This window comes from Gekko japonicus, unplaced genomic scaffold (genome assembly GCF_001447785.1).
Source record: "Gekko japonicus isolate JY-2015 unplaced genomic scaffold, Gekko_japonicus_V1.1 scaffold3377, whole genome shotgun sequence".
NCBI classification, from domain to species: Eukaryota; Metazoa; Chordata; class Lepidosauria; order Squamata; family Gekkonidae; genus Gekko; species Gekko japonicus.
The window spans coordinates 2,014-17,076 of record NW_015165925.1 but is presented as its reverse complement, the minus strand read 5'-3'; the positions used below and the strand labels follow the sequence as shown (position 1 = coordinate 17,076).

General features: G+C 42.1%; 1 long non-coding RNA gene across 1 annotated transcript; it reads left to right on the top strand.

Moving 5' to 3' along the window:
• The first annotated feature begins 5,312 nt into the window (after positions 1-5,312).
• Positions 5,313-14,757, top strand: LOC107110616. Its single transcript, XR_001482528.1, has 5 exons — positions 5,313-5,327; positions 7,143-7,166; positions 7,820-7,840; positions 11,363-11,386; positions 14,735-14,757. It is a non-coding gene; the product is annotated as an uncharacterized LOC107110616 (long non-coding RNA).
• Positions 14,758-15,063: the final 306 nt, after the last annotated feature.

Sequence of the window (15,063 nt, the reverse complement as noted above, 5' to 3'; positions counted from 1 at the left end):
CTTTCATGTGCATGCACATTTTCCCACTTCCCATCCTGCACAATTGCTGATTCCCAGTTTTATACCTCCAGCACTACACTCCCAGCACCATTCACTCTTTTGAGTCAGAACATTTAGATAGGAATGCGTAGGATAGGAATACCATGTGCCTTCCAGGTATCATCAATGTGACTTTCCATGGTCCAAGCAAGGAGCAGGGACAGATTTAAAGGTCTGGCAATAAGGGCAAGTCCCTGCTGCACATCCAGAGGCATAGGCGTAATCTTCGTGGGGGCGGCGGGGCTTTAGCCCCCGCTGAAATTTTCAGGAAGGTGCTCAGCCTCCCCCGGGAGCCACCCTTGCTCCTAGCAAAGCAATGCCTCTGGCCCAGCCCCAGCCCCCCCCCCCGGGAAATTGGAAAGTCTACACCCTTGTCAGAGGCACCAGGGTGCATATCCAACAGCTAGTTTTGTGATATATACCTTTGAGGGTCTCTTTTACCTCATGACTTAACTTGACCATGGAAAAAATATGGGATGTGAGGGGGGGGGGGGGGGGAGGAACGGTATTCCTAAGCAAAATACAGCCTTGATACGAAAATAATTCAGACTTGTAAATGTCAGAAAACGATCAACAAAGTTATAAAGACAATACAGAGAATAAAAACTCACAGGTCTCGCTGATCCATGCTGTCCATGAGATTACGGCTGCAAGTGGTCCAGCATAAAACCTATACCAGCATTTTAAAAAGTCCTAGTTCTATGAACAAGAGAATTATTACGATCAGCAGAGTAATGAGAACAACACAAGAACACCATTCAGAAACCACTGGAGTTTAGCAGGTCAGTTTTAATTTTGTGTCAGACAAGGGTTGACACTTTCAGGTGCCTTCAGCTGCTGGATCCCCCTTTTCCCAGTCAGGGGGCCTGGTGTTGCTCCCTTTCCGTCTGTTTCCCTTTCTTGTAGGATTTCACATTGACCACAACTCCTGGATGAATGGAATGGGCAGCAGCATCTGTTGGCAGGGGCTGGAATCCTGCAGCACATCTGGAAAGAGATTTTAGCTGAGACTGCAGTGAGAGCACGTAAGAGGTTAGCTCGTCATCTTCCTGCAATTCCATATTTGGTCAGCCTAGCATTGGGCAAATGCTGAGTATTCTTTTGCAGGAGCAGAGGAACTGTGACGTGGCGCACTTTGACCACTAGACGGTGTCCTAATACAACTTTCTGAAAGCTGTATAGTAACAGATATTTGCTGGGACATTAGTGAGGGTGATATATGGATTTGGAACAATGTTATGCCTTGCATTTCTTTGGAACAATGTTATGCCATTATGGAATGCAGGTCTTTAACAAACCTCCGTACCACGGCTCCATTGGGACCCCTTTTGGGTTTCTTGAATGGCAACACAAGAGGACTGCAAGGAGACTGGCAAGGCATCAAAATGTCCTGTTCTAAGCAAGAGTCAAAAGGCCGCAGTCCATCTTTTGCCTCTCTGGCTCAAGTCTTGCCAAACAGTGATCTGAATGCAGGTCACTGGTTAAGGGAGCCCTACCTCTGTGCTGGAGCGTCCCCACACTGAAACAGGGAGATCAGCCAGATCATCAGGAATTTGGGTCCACTCCATTTCCACCTTGAGCACTAATTTGTGAATGGAGGTTTTTGGAGGTTTGCGTTACAAATCTCTTCCCGACAAATTTGCAGGGCTTTGAGGAGCCAAAATGAACATACGTTCCAAAGACAAAGCTCCAATTTCAACATCCAGTCTTTTAGTGATGGGACACACAAAGGGTTTTCCACTCACATCCACCAGTGTTTTTAAATAGGCAGACCTAGGCAAGTCAGTGGTAAGCAGGGTGGACATTGCTGCACCAGTATCAATCAAACAGTCATATTCCACATCTCCAATATCCACAGTCACACGAGAACCTTGGGGAGTATCTTTGACAACAAGTTCAGGGAACCAAGGGATTTCTGACCAAAAATCAGTGAAGCCACCCATTTTATTGGCCTCTTTTAACACTTCTACCACTCCCCATTGTTCACAATAATCAGGATCAGAATAATAACCAGGTAGTTCTCCCAGAGCCTCTAGGTTTCTGCAGTCACCCTGCACGATCCAATTCATCATTTACAAACTGACCTTCCTGGAGTTGTCAGTACAAACTTTCCTTACCTCTGGGATGAGTCGAATAATCATGTTTCCAATGACCAGGCTGGGGACAATAATGACTCAAATCATCATCCTTAAATCTTCCTATATTTCCACTACTTCCTCTACCACCTGCAGTCACAAATGCTGCTGCCAACAATATCATTGGAACTTCTGCCTCTTCTTCTTCTGCTTTTCCTCCCTGGTATTAAACACCCGTGTGGCAGTAACCACCAGCTTATCCATACTCTTTCCATCAACATTCTCAGTGTTCTGTAACTTCTGCTTAATATCTGGAGTACTCTGATTAATGAAAATCAAGTGCACAATGTTCGACTTATTTCGATCATCTAAATCTGTCCCTCCATATCTATGCATTGCCTTAAATAGTCTGTCCAGAATTAAGAGGGATGGTCCTCTGATCCCTTAGACAATTTCCAGTGTGATCTTCCACCTTCTTAGGGCCTTCAAGTAAAGCCTTTAGTCTATGCATTCCATCCTCAGAGTTCTAATCCCACCTGGAATCTTCCTTTGGCACAGTATTAAAATTGGGGATCCCTCCCATCATTGTCCTCTAAATGATGGTTTGCATGTTTCAACACTTGACTTTTTGCATCATGTTAATAATGCACTTAACAATTGCATACGGTCAGAATAGCTAGGTTCATGAGTAGCAAACATTGCCTTCAAGCATCTCTCTACCAATTCTGGATCATCTCGCAGGCACGGAGTATTGGCTTCCCAATTAATTAAATCAGAGGTATTAAAGGGCATATGACTCCTGCTAGTTAGGATGGTTTTGTTTCCTCCAGGCACTGGATAGGAATGGAGTGGGGCAGTGAAGGTTGGTCCTTTGGGCATATTTTTACCAGATCTGGTATTAAATGGTGAATTTTTTGGAGCACTCTTTTGCCCTTTTGATTTGACAACCAGTTGTCTTTCACTCAAATTGGGGTATAGGGATACCCCAAAGGTGCCTTCCCCCACATCAGTGGTGGTAACGGAGCTTGGATGGTCTAGACCAGAATCTGTGTATCCTCTGGAATCAGCCACTGGACCAGAATCAGCCACTGGACATTCTGTGGACAGCCATATTGTTACAAAAGATGAAAAATAATTATTATGAAAAAATAAAAATAATAATAGAGTTGCAAAGGGGCTTGCACCTCTCAACTAATATAAGTCATAAAGACCAGTGCCTGGCCAGTGAAGTGAGTGCCAGTGTTTGTGTGCCCCCCGCCTTCCCTTCATATAGAGACATCATAAATGGTAAAGGTGTCCCTTGCTCAAAAGCCAGTCGAACCTGACTCTAGAGGGTGGTGCTCATCTCCGTTTCCAAGCCGAAGAGCCAGCACTGTCAGATGACTTTTCTATGGTCATGTGGCCAGCATGTCTAACTGAAAAGGCACATGGAACACTGTTACCTTCCCACTGAAGTGGTACCTATTTATTTACTTGCAATTTCTTGTTTTTGAACTTTTAGATTGGCAGGAGCTGGGGCCAGAGACAGGAGCTCACTCTGTCATGTGGCTGTAGGGTCTTGAACTGCTGAGCTACTGAACGTCTGGTCTGCAGCTCAGTGTCTTAACCTCTGAGCCACTGTGGCCCCTAAGAGACATAATAGGGACACTTATTTTCCAGAAGCTGGAACTATCCATTGTAAATAAAGAAGTGGAGAGTTAAATGTGACCCTCTGTTGTTATTAGTGTTGCATACTGAGATGTAAACATGAACTAATATCTCATGGTATTTTTTAGAGAAACAAATAAGCATTGAAGAAGATGTTCTTGGAAAAAGCACCACCACAAGACAAAGTTTGTGTTAATTTGTGGAGAAAGCCTAGAGTGAGAAAACAAGAATTGGTAAACAAACAGGAAGCAAAGGTTCATTAACACTCCTAATGTTTGTTGAGTGAACCACAGAAGAACAAAAACCATGTCTGTAAAGTCAGAGAACAAAGGGATTTGAACATAATTAACATTTGTCCAAAACAACTCAGTCAATCGTTTTTATAACCTTCGTTCATTTAATAATTAATCTGTGCCCAACTAATTAAGTGGAACGTCAAACATCAACACCCCAAATAGTTCCAGCATTATATGTATATATATATATATATAAAGTGCAAACATATTCTTATTCTGGTACTTGTTCATAAACATTCCCTTCTAAAATGGGCCAGTGAGATACATCGATGCTTTCAATATGGTGTTTTGTTTTGATTTCTTTTTTTCTGTATTTCACCACAACTTTTCTTGAATCATACAATATTGTGGGGATACATAAATTTCTATTTCAAAAGGAACTTACTATTGAACAGATACAGGCACCAGTTACTGGGGCTGCAACTCTATGCATGCTTACCCAGAAGAAAGTCTCATTAACCTAGTAGGACTTATTCCTGAGTAGAAAGATCTGTACAAACCTGTGTTCCTGGAGAGGAAAGCAAGCCACACAAAACATTATCAGCCCAAATGCTATTGAAACGGCTGTTCAAGTTATTGATGATTCCCTCTCCAGACCCTTGGGCTGGTCAAAGAGAAGGGCCTGGCTTTGTTCTTTCTTCATATCCCCAGATGGCGCAGGGCCTTTCTTGAATTATTAAGCAGAAGCACCTAACTCGCAAAACCCCTGCCAGCCTTTCATGGTGCAATCCTATGCAGTGACTCCAGTCTAAACCTGATGGTGACATTTTGTTAATAAGGTAGATGTACCATTTTTGAATCTGCTCTGATTTTCATACAAAGAAGTTTGGTACAATCTGATAACTAGCCTGCAAGTACTTGTACGGTGTTCACCTACTTCTCACCGGTTCTGTGAAGGGGAAGTGCTTCTCCTGCTACTTCTCCTGCTTCTCTCAGTCGAGCCGTCTGAATACCTGGTTTAAGAAGAAGGGCAGAGCTTGTTTGGCAGAAAATTGTTTCCTGGCTTTTGGCGTCAGTGTTTACCTTCCATATAATTATGGCTATGAAAAGAAATGTTAAATGTTCCTGATTGGTCCCCTTTAACAAAGGAAGAAATACATTTGGCAACCAGGCCTAAGATTTAAAGGTTGACTCTTGGTATAAATACAGCAGGTAGAAAATATTTTCGATCCACTTTGCCACTGGAAGACATCAAAAAGAAGACAGGATGCGACTCTGCTTTGTGGTTCCAATTCTCGTCTTTCTCCTTTGCCTAAAGGAAACCATGTCGGTAAGGCCGCCTCTTGCTCTTGACAGTAATTTCACTTATTTAATTAACATTTAGAATGGTATTTTATGCACTGCAGAGTCAGAATCGCAAGCTTGTTAATGCAACAGAACACTGCAGCGAGCAATAATGGAATGGGCCTGATAAACTGTTACGTTTTCACTCTATGTGCACAAGGCAACAAATCCCATTAGAGAGAGAAAATACGGGGGAAGTGAGGTTGACTTGCCTACTTTCCCTCCCTCTGCACTTTAGTAAAATAAATGGAGTTGACAAAGAAACTATAGATGAAGCCTATTCCATTTTCCTAGGAGGTAAGTCCAATGCAAATCAATGGGGCTCATCCCAAGGTAATTAACTTTCTACAGGAGTGAAGCTGTAGGGAGATACCCTAATCAGGTTTCCTCAGAAGTAAATCCCATATTATTCGATGAGACTTAATTCCAGGAAAATGTCACTGCAACTATCATGGTAAAATGGTGGTTTTCAACATATGAAGATCTTTTATCCCATTCTAGCACATGATCTACACTCTGCATGTTCTGTAGAATATGCAAACACACACGCACAAACACATACACACACATGCTCACCAGTGTTCCCTCTAAGCTGAGTTAGTGTGAGCTCACTCACAGTTTTTTAGCCTCCAGCTCACATATATTTGTCTTAGCTCAGGAAAGATGACTCCAGAGCAAACTAATTTATGCAGTAGCCAAATCGCTCGCTCACAGCTTTAATGCCAGCAGCTCACAAAGTAGAATTTTTGCTTACAAGACTCCACAGCTTAGAGGGAACATTGATGCCCACACAGAAGTAGGAACCCAGAAGGAAACTTCAGGCACTGCCATTGCATACCCTCCGCTTTTGCTTCCTCCCCTCTCCCCCATCCGTTCTCTCACATCCTCTCTTCTCTCTCTCTCTCTCTCTCTCTCTCTCTCTGTCTTCTCTCCCTCATTCTTTCTCTCATTATTTGTCCCCTAACCTCTGCTGTCAATCCTTCCTTTTGCATTCCCAATGCCTCCTGAAACACTCACCCACTCTCTCTTCCCCCAGTGACTCCCTATCTCATATACAGACACACACTACATTTTAAATTTCTTTTTCTTTCTTGTCCCTCCAGGCTCACACACAAAGACAAAGACTCTCTATCCTCAATTTCTCTCTCTATTGCCACTCTTGCTTAGGATGAGAAAAAATATGCTGTTGGTCTTCCACTTATTTTATACTGACTGATACAGTTAGAGGAAGTAGTGAAAATGTTTATGGCGGGTACTTTCAAACTACTTCAATGTACTTTGGCAGTGGTTTGCAAGTGTATTTTTACATTTCACAGTAAAATATGTTAGCTAAGTGCATTGAGGGTGTATTGAAAGTGCAATATTCAATGTGTGTGAAAATGCCTTCGACACACCAAACATATAAACTTTTTGCCCTGGAAAAGCAAAAAGAAAAAGAAAAAAGACAAAGTAGACAAGTCAACACTAATTTTGAAACTGAGATGATTTAGTTCTTTGTGATCAATAAGAATAAAGATTTTTGATGAACATGTTTTGATTGAAGAAGCCTGTAGATCAGTCATGAAACTTTGAGGAAGAGAAGGAGGGAGGGAGGGAGGGAGGGAGAGAGAGAGATAATATGATTATAGTGTCATCCAGAACTTGGGAACAGGTCACCTCTGACATGTGGGTTGTTAATTGCAATGCCATAATAAATGTTTCTAACAATAGATCAAGTATGGAGGTCTGAGTTGGAAGGAAGGAAGGAAGGAAGGAAACCATGCGCATGAAGGAATAATTGCTTGTTTTTTAATATATGTAGGGACCTCTTTCCATTGCAGAATGGGTGAGTATCACAATTTTTTGTCATTTTTTTAAAGTCACCCTTTTGTAAAGTCATACAATAAAAACACCAAAGGCTACCTTAACTGCCTGACTTACTATATTCTGGGTCAGGTGGCACAAAACTCTGGTTCATTAGTACAGGTTGCTACATGGTATGGCCTATAGTTCTGGCAAACACAAAGCAGCAAGACAGGCCTTCAATCTTGTAGAACCACAATCATCACTGGTACTAGTGACATATTACAGTTATACTTTTAGAGTCAGGAGGTCAGGTGAGATCACCAACCAGTCAATACCCACCTCTTCAGGATGCTTTGAGAACCTTATGTAATAGACCTTGCTCCTAACCCTCCCATCTGAAGGAACAAGTAGCAATTGTCAAATTAATTTACAACCTTGGTGTTATGTCCTTGAGAGATGATAAGGAAGCAGGCCAGTGTGGCCAATTATCATGACCTGCAAGGATCATTAAAATTAACATTAACACTTAAGTGTATGATGAAATCCAGGTTTGCCTCACAGTGTTCGATAGGAATAAGATTTTTTTATGAATGTGAAAATTTATAGATTTGTCATGAAGCTTTGAGGAAGGAAGGAAGGAAGCCATAACTATGACCATGATGGAATAATTGCTTGATTTTTTTTAATATGTAGGCTCCTGCTGTTACGAATTTGGTGAGTATCACAACTTTTATGGCTATTGTGAAGAATACTCCCCCATTCCAATTCTGCTTTTGGAATGCCATTATTATCCAATGGTGGTTCTTTGTTTTGAGGGTTAAGTTGAAAGGCAATATATGCGTGTATTGTAAATAAAATAAATACATGATAAATAACACCCCTGATTCTCCCCTTTGAAAGTAATAGTAACACAAGCTATTGTTCCACATAGGAGGTTTTTGAGTGTGTTTGCTTAGTTCTTGGTGCACAGCATCATGAAACCTAAGAGTAGGAAATTGGTCAAAAATAAGACTTACTATCCTCCTCCCTTTTAAAGTATTACTATGAACAGCACATTCTCTTCAGCCAACTAAGAGTGGACAGGAATGTGGCCTTAATGGATAGAAGCAGTTTTTCACATATAATTTAAACTGTTCAGAATGAGAACAGTCATTGTGGTATTGTTTCAGTCACTTTAGAATCTCAGGTGAATGAATGAAAACATTTAGGACTGGACTTGGTGTGCATCTAAGAAATACCCTATCAGAAAGACTCCCCCCCTTCAAAAGCAGAAGAGGAACTGATAAATTGCCTAGCGAGTCAAACTCTACTCCCTTGCCTGACCCCACAAAATCTGGTCCACTGCTAAATTGGGCCCTCCTCCCAGTTTGTTTTAATGGATTTTTTTAAAAAAAATCATTTTATTTGTTTATGAACTCAAACAGGACTCTAGAGGGTGGCACAAAAATCTCCCAAAGCAATCATCATCCAATCTCCCCATTTCAAAAGGGACAGGAGAAGCAGATTATTCATCTCCTTTATTCTATTGCCCTAGAAATTTGATCCTGTTGTTTGCAGCCCCAGCCAACAACTTGGGCTGGGGATAACAGAGGTGACCTGTTTCATCCCACTCAAGATGGAAACCTTTAGTCATTTTGAAAAGTATGCAGGCGGAGAGTGATTTCAGCTAAGCATACCTTTATTTAGTTCAGAACAAAGACAACTGACCGGCTCACAGGCCGGTTTATATGCATTCAGAAAACCCGTTACCAAGCTCACCTAAACACACACCCCACTCCCGATAGGCTATTTACAGTAACCGAGAGACCCATTGGCCTCCTGGCTGGGAACCTAGCCCTTTCATTGGGCTGGCTAGGATCCTTCGGATCAATTGTCTTTAGACTGCAGCTATTGCGGAATTGTGCCTGACCAGCCCGGGCAAGTCCGGGCATGTAAGGCTGAATACATTACACATTGAGAAGAGGAGCAATCTCTTCCATAATTTTCTGCATCTCCACAAGTTTGGAGTAGAGCAAAGTTTCCAGGATGGGAGATTAGAAGAGCCCGATATCCAGCTGATCCCAAAAATCAACCGACATTCAGCTCCTCTTTCTCCCATTGCCAAAAAGATAAAGAAAGAGCCCCTTTGCCTGGGCACAGAATAAAATTTCTCCAGCAGATATTCAGAAGCCAACTCCAGGGGTATCACTGCTCAGCGGAGAGTTGGCTTTTGGCCCTTTCCACACTCTCCTGCATTAAATTCAAATCCAACGTGCTTTTTATTCCGGGTTTTTCTCTTGTCCTGCATTACGTTACCTCCCTTCAGTGGTTGGCTTGGTTTCAACCCGCCGTTGCCTCAGGTTTTTTGGATACTATTTTGCTGTGGATATAAATTGCCTTGACTTGAATGTTGGAAAATCCAGAGAGGCAGGCAAATATGGAAAGGACTTTTGATAGTGGCAAGTAGCCTATTCCTGCGAATACACACAAACAGGTTGTGAGCAGCCAGAGAATTCATAGAGTCTGATCGCCACTGGTGGACAGGGCATGAAACAAACTGTCATGTGTTTTAACATTCCTATCTGCTACCCAGTGCTGACCCTTGCTTTAATAGCTCAAAATCTGCCATGAAACCCAGGGCAATGAAGAGCCCTTTGGTCAGAGTTAAGCATAAGTTGCCTTTGGCAGGGTCGGGGGTTTCACCCACTGCCCTGCCATTTTGAGCATTGAGTCCAGGACTGGACACACTGCTAGCAAAGAGTCAGCTTATGACAGTGGCAAGAAGTGTGTTCTTGGCAAGTAGTAAAATAAGTGGCAAGTAATAAAATAAGTGGAGTTAACCAAGAAACTATAGATGAAGCCTATTCACTTTTCCTAGGAAGCAAGTCCAATTCAAATCAATGGGGCTCATCCCAAGGTAATTAACTTTGCACAGGAATGAAGCCATAGGGAGACAGCCTAATTAGGTTTACTCAGAAGTAAGTCCCATATTATTCAATGGGACTTAATTCCAGGAAAGTGCCATTAGAACTGCAACTATCATGGTGAAATTGAGGTTTTCAACACATGAAGATCTTTTATCTCATTCTAGCACATGATCCACCCTCTTCATGTTCTGCAGAATATACAAACAGAAATACGCGCGCGCACACACACACACACATAAGTGGGAACCCAGAAGGAAATCTCAGGCACTGCCATTGCATTCCCTCAGTGTTTGCTTCCTCCCCTCTCGCCCACCCCTTCTCTCACTTCCTTTATTCTCTCTCTCTCTCTCTCTTCACTCCCTCATTCTACCTCCCCAATGCCAGTCTTTCTCTCATTTATCTGTCCCCTAACCTCTACTGTCAACCCTTCTTTTTTCATCCCCAATCCCTCCTGAAACACACTCACCCACTCTCTCATCCCCCAGTGACCCTGTATCACACACACAGGCTACATTTTTAATATCTCTTTCTTTCTGTGTCCCTTCAGTCTCTCACACACAACGGCAAAGACTCTCTATCCTCAATTTCTCTCTCTATTTCCACTCTTGCTTTGGATGAGGAAAGATATGTTGTTGGTCTTCCACTTATTTTATACTGACTGATGTAGCTAGAAGAGGTAGTGAAAATGTTTATGGCGGGTACTTTCAACCCACTTCAATGTACTTGCAAGTGTATTTTGCCATTTCACAGTAAAATATGTTTGCTAAGTGCATTAAAAGTGCAATATTCAATGTGTGTGAAAATGCCTTCGACATAGCAAACCGAAGCTCTGATCACACCAGCGAGGAACTGCGGGCGGGAAGGGAGGCTGTTTGCCCTGGGGCGAACTGATGTGCATTTGCATGATCAGACTTCTGCCCACCTGCCACCGCAGTTCCGGATACTACTAGCCTTTCCCCAGTGGCTTTTTGCGATGCTTCTGCGGTGCAACAAGAAGCCCTGCCAATGACTCCAGGATGCTGGACAGATGTGTCCATCTGATCACGTCCCTTTAATCCGCGGGGGAATCGCATGTCTGTCACAGCTTCTGGTACGTATGATCGCAGCCCAATATGACCTTTTTGCCCTGGAACAGCAATAAAGAAGCCAAATCAACACTAATTTGGAATTTGAGGTGATTTATTTCTTTGTGATCAGTAGGAATAAAGATTTTTGATGATCATGTTTTGATTGAACAAGCTTTTAGATCTGTCATGATGCTTTGAGAGAGGGAGGGAGGGAGTCCATGAGCATGAAGCTATAATTCCTTGTTGTTGTTTCTTATATGTAGGGACAAGCTGAACTTCCAAATTTGGTGAGTATCACAACTTTTTAGAGTATTGTGGAAAATAATCTGATCTGGAAGAACCAGATTTGATTCCCCACTCCTCCACATGCAGATGCTGGTGTGACCTTGGGTCAGTCGGAAGATCTCTCAGAGCTGTTCTCTCAAGGGCAGTCATCAAAAGAGCTCCCTCAGCCCCGCGTACCTCACAGGGTGTCTGTTGTGGGGAGGGGAGAGGAAAGGAGATTGTAAGCTGCTCTTAGACTCCTTCAGGTAGTTAAAGGCGGGGATTAAATCCAACCTCTTCTTCTTCTCTCTCTCTCTCTCTCTTCTTGTGCTTTTGGAATGCAACAATTACCCAATAGTGGTTGCTTGTTTTAGAGGTTTTAGTTAAAAGGCAATATACCCTTGTATTGTAAATAAATTAATACATAATAAAAGCACCCTTGATCCACCCCTGTGAAAGTTAGAGCAGCACAAGCTATTGTTCTGTGTATGAAGTTTTGAATATGTTTCCTTTGTTCTTTGTGCACAGCATCACGAATCCTAAGAATTGAAAATGAGGGATAAATAAGACTCACTAGATCCCTCCCCTCTAAGCTATTAAAAACAAGAGGACTTTCTTCTCCACTGAAGAAGAATGGGCAGAAATGTTGCCTTAATGGGAAAATGTAGATTTTCACATTTAATATAAACTGTTCAGGATGAGAATGGACATTGTTGTAGTGTTTTAATCAGTTCATACTGCCAGACCCAGGTAGATGAATGAATGGGAAGGTTTTGGAGTGGACTTTGTGTGAAACTAAGACCTATCAAATCAGAAAGACTTTGTTGTTCTTGGAAAGTAAGAGGGAATCTAAAAAAAAACCCTAGCGCGTTAAAGTGATACACTTAAGGCAGGGACAAATTACAGCCTGTTTTGCATAAGAAGGTTTCTATCAAAGCTTTTTGAATGAATGGGTTTGTATGTTAGCTGTGAGGTTTGTATGTCAAAACCAAAACTATAGAGATCAGCTTACCTGGTGAAATGGCTGCTTTGGAAAGTGGACTGGGTGGCATTTTATCCCCATGAGGCCCATCCCCAAATCTCTGAGAATTTCCTAACATGGAGCTGGGAGTCTTATTTGTATTGGAGGAAAGTGCTGCTGCTCCCAGCCTCAATCCATGGAATCCAGGTCTCTATTTTTAATGTTTTAGCAGTTGTACGCCACCTTGGACAGCCTTATTTTATTTATTCAGGACTAGGAATAAGGCCCATTGTGGAAATAAATACAATGAGCTTTCCATCTCCTCCCGCCATCTACAGCCTCTACCAAGGAAAAGTACAGTCTTTCTCTGCAGTGGGGACCAAAGCAGCTTACATCATTCTCCTCTCCTCCTTTTGACTTGCACAACAACCCTGTGAGGTAGGTTAGGCTGAAAGTCTGTGACTAATCCGAAATCACCCACTCAGCTTCTACAGCAAGAACCTGGATATAGTAGACCCTGCTCTGAAGTACTGACTGCTATGCCTAGGGCAGCCAACCTCCAGGTAGAGCCTGAAGATTACCAGGTATCACAACTGAACTCCAGACAACAGATCTCTCCCCCCCTGGAGAAAATAACTGCTATTTCAGTTCATACTCGCCTGTTCTAGAAGTCTTGTCTGTTGCAAGGGGAAATTGGCGGGTAAGGAATAGTTCTAGGGGTAGTTACTAATTCACACTGCCAGAACTAGCCAGCTACCGGTAGTGTGGGTGGATCTTATTGGCTGCGCATCCCAAAGAGATCTGGTAAAGACAAAGAGTTTTAAAGCAGGAAAGAGGGGGGGGGGATAGTAGAATGTGGCCAGCCAGAAGACCTGAAGCATGGTCTTGCGTTGATGGTAGAATGTGGCTAGCCCAGCACTTAAAGCATGGTCTTTGCGTTTTATAGTTGAATCTCCAGGTGGGTGGCATCTTAACAAACTGCAATCCCACCTACTTATAAGTCCATCCCATGACCTCCTTCATTGGTGCATGTAGAAAAGAAGCAGGTATTCTATGGGTGGGGCGATATTTGAAACGTTACACTCTATCTCATGGAATACCATCTGGCCAGGTGTGAAGTCTCAGCTTTAGGAAATCTCTTTGTTGTGCAAATGACTCTTGGCTTCACCAGGCTGACAAGATACCATCAACAAGAAACAGCAATTCAGATGCAGATCAAGTCCGTTTTTTGCGTGACATCCTTTCTCTTTAGCAATGGGGGAATCTCTCCTCCTTGGTTGTTGTTCTGCTCACAATGGGTAACATGTGCTTCTTCTTCCCATAATGCCCTGAGCTGAATGTGTGCAAGCCACATTAACATAAAATGCAGGCAAGCGTTCCCTATGTGAAACCTCTCTCTCACAGTAGGTGATGCAAACAGCTTCCTTTGGCCTATGGTATACAGATGTGTGCACAGTCCATTTGTTGCGTGTGTAGCAGATATAAAACCATAAATTAGTCCATTTCTCAACATGTGCAAAAGAGACTTTAAATCTAGGGTTTATATAAAGGTATTACAAATTTGGCATAAGCGTGTTAAATATTTGGAACTAAAATTTCCCCCCATTTGTGTTAGTATGTTTATCTACGTTTATCTCTGTTGTGTGTATTTAAAAAAAAGAAAAATATTATATAAAAAAGCTATCCATCAAACAGAAGCAGACCATTGGGAAAAGAAATCCATAAAATAAACCCCCTAAATAAAACCTGGGTTTAAAACCCCTGTGTTTGGCCTGGTGCCTAAGGGAAAACAAAGGGACCCTGGGAGTCTGATCTATCCTTACAAGACTTGAAGTAATCAGCTGCTTTTCTCCAGGTTTGCAAAGGGGAAATGAGATGAAAATTACTTCTGCCCCACCCCGTTTGTTTTAATGGCGTTTTTAAAAAAACAAACAAACAAACATATGTTTGTGTGAATATGTTTGTATGTATGTCACCTTAAGCAGGACTCTAGTGAGGTTGCATAAAAATCTGCCAAGAAAATAACACAAAGGCATCTCCATCTGATTTCCACCATTCCAAAAAGGACAGGAGAATGTTTATTTCTCTCCTTTATTCTGTAGCCCTAGCAATCTGCTCCTGTTCTTTGCAGCCCCAACTCATAGTTTGGGTTGGGGAGAATAGATGTGACCTGCAGAGAATAGATGTGATGTTTGATAGGAATAAGGGTTTTTTTTATGAATGTGTTCTCAATGAAAAAGCTTATAGATCTCTCATGAAGCTTTGAGGAAGGAAGGAAGGAAGGAAGGAAGGAAGGAAGGAAGGAAGGAAGGAAGGAAGGAAGGAAGGAAGGAAGGAAGGAAGGAAGGAAGGAAGGAAGGAAGGAAGGACCATGATGGAATAATTGTTTGATATTTTTTTTAATATGTAGGCTACTGCTGTTACAGATTGGGTGAGTATCACAACTTCTTTGACTATTCTAAAAAATACCACCACCACCCCATTCCAATTCTGCTTTGTAATGCCATGATTATCCAATGGTTGTTGTCTGTTTTGGGCAATGTTGAAAGGCAATGTACCCATGTATTGTAAATAAAATAAATACATGACAAATAACACCCCTGATTCACCCCTTTGAAAGTTAGACTAACACGAGCTATTGTTCCACATAGGAAGATTTTGAATGTGTTTGCTTTGTTCTTGGTGCACAGCATCATGAAACCTAATAGTAGGGAAATGGTTAAACAGAAGACTTACTAT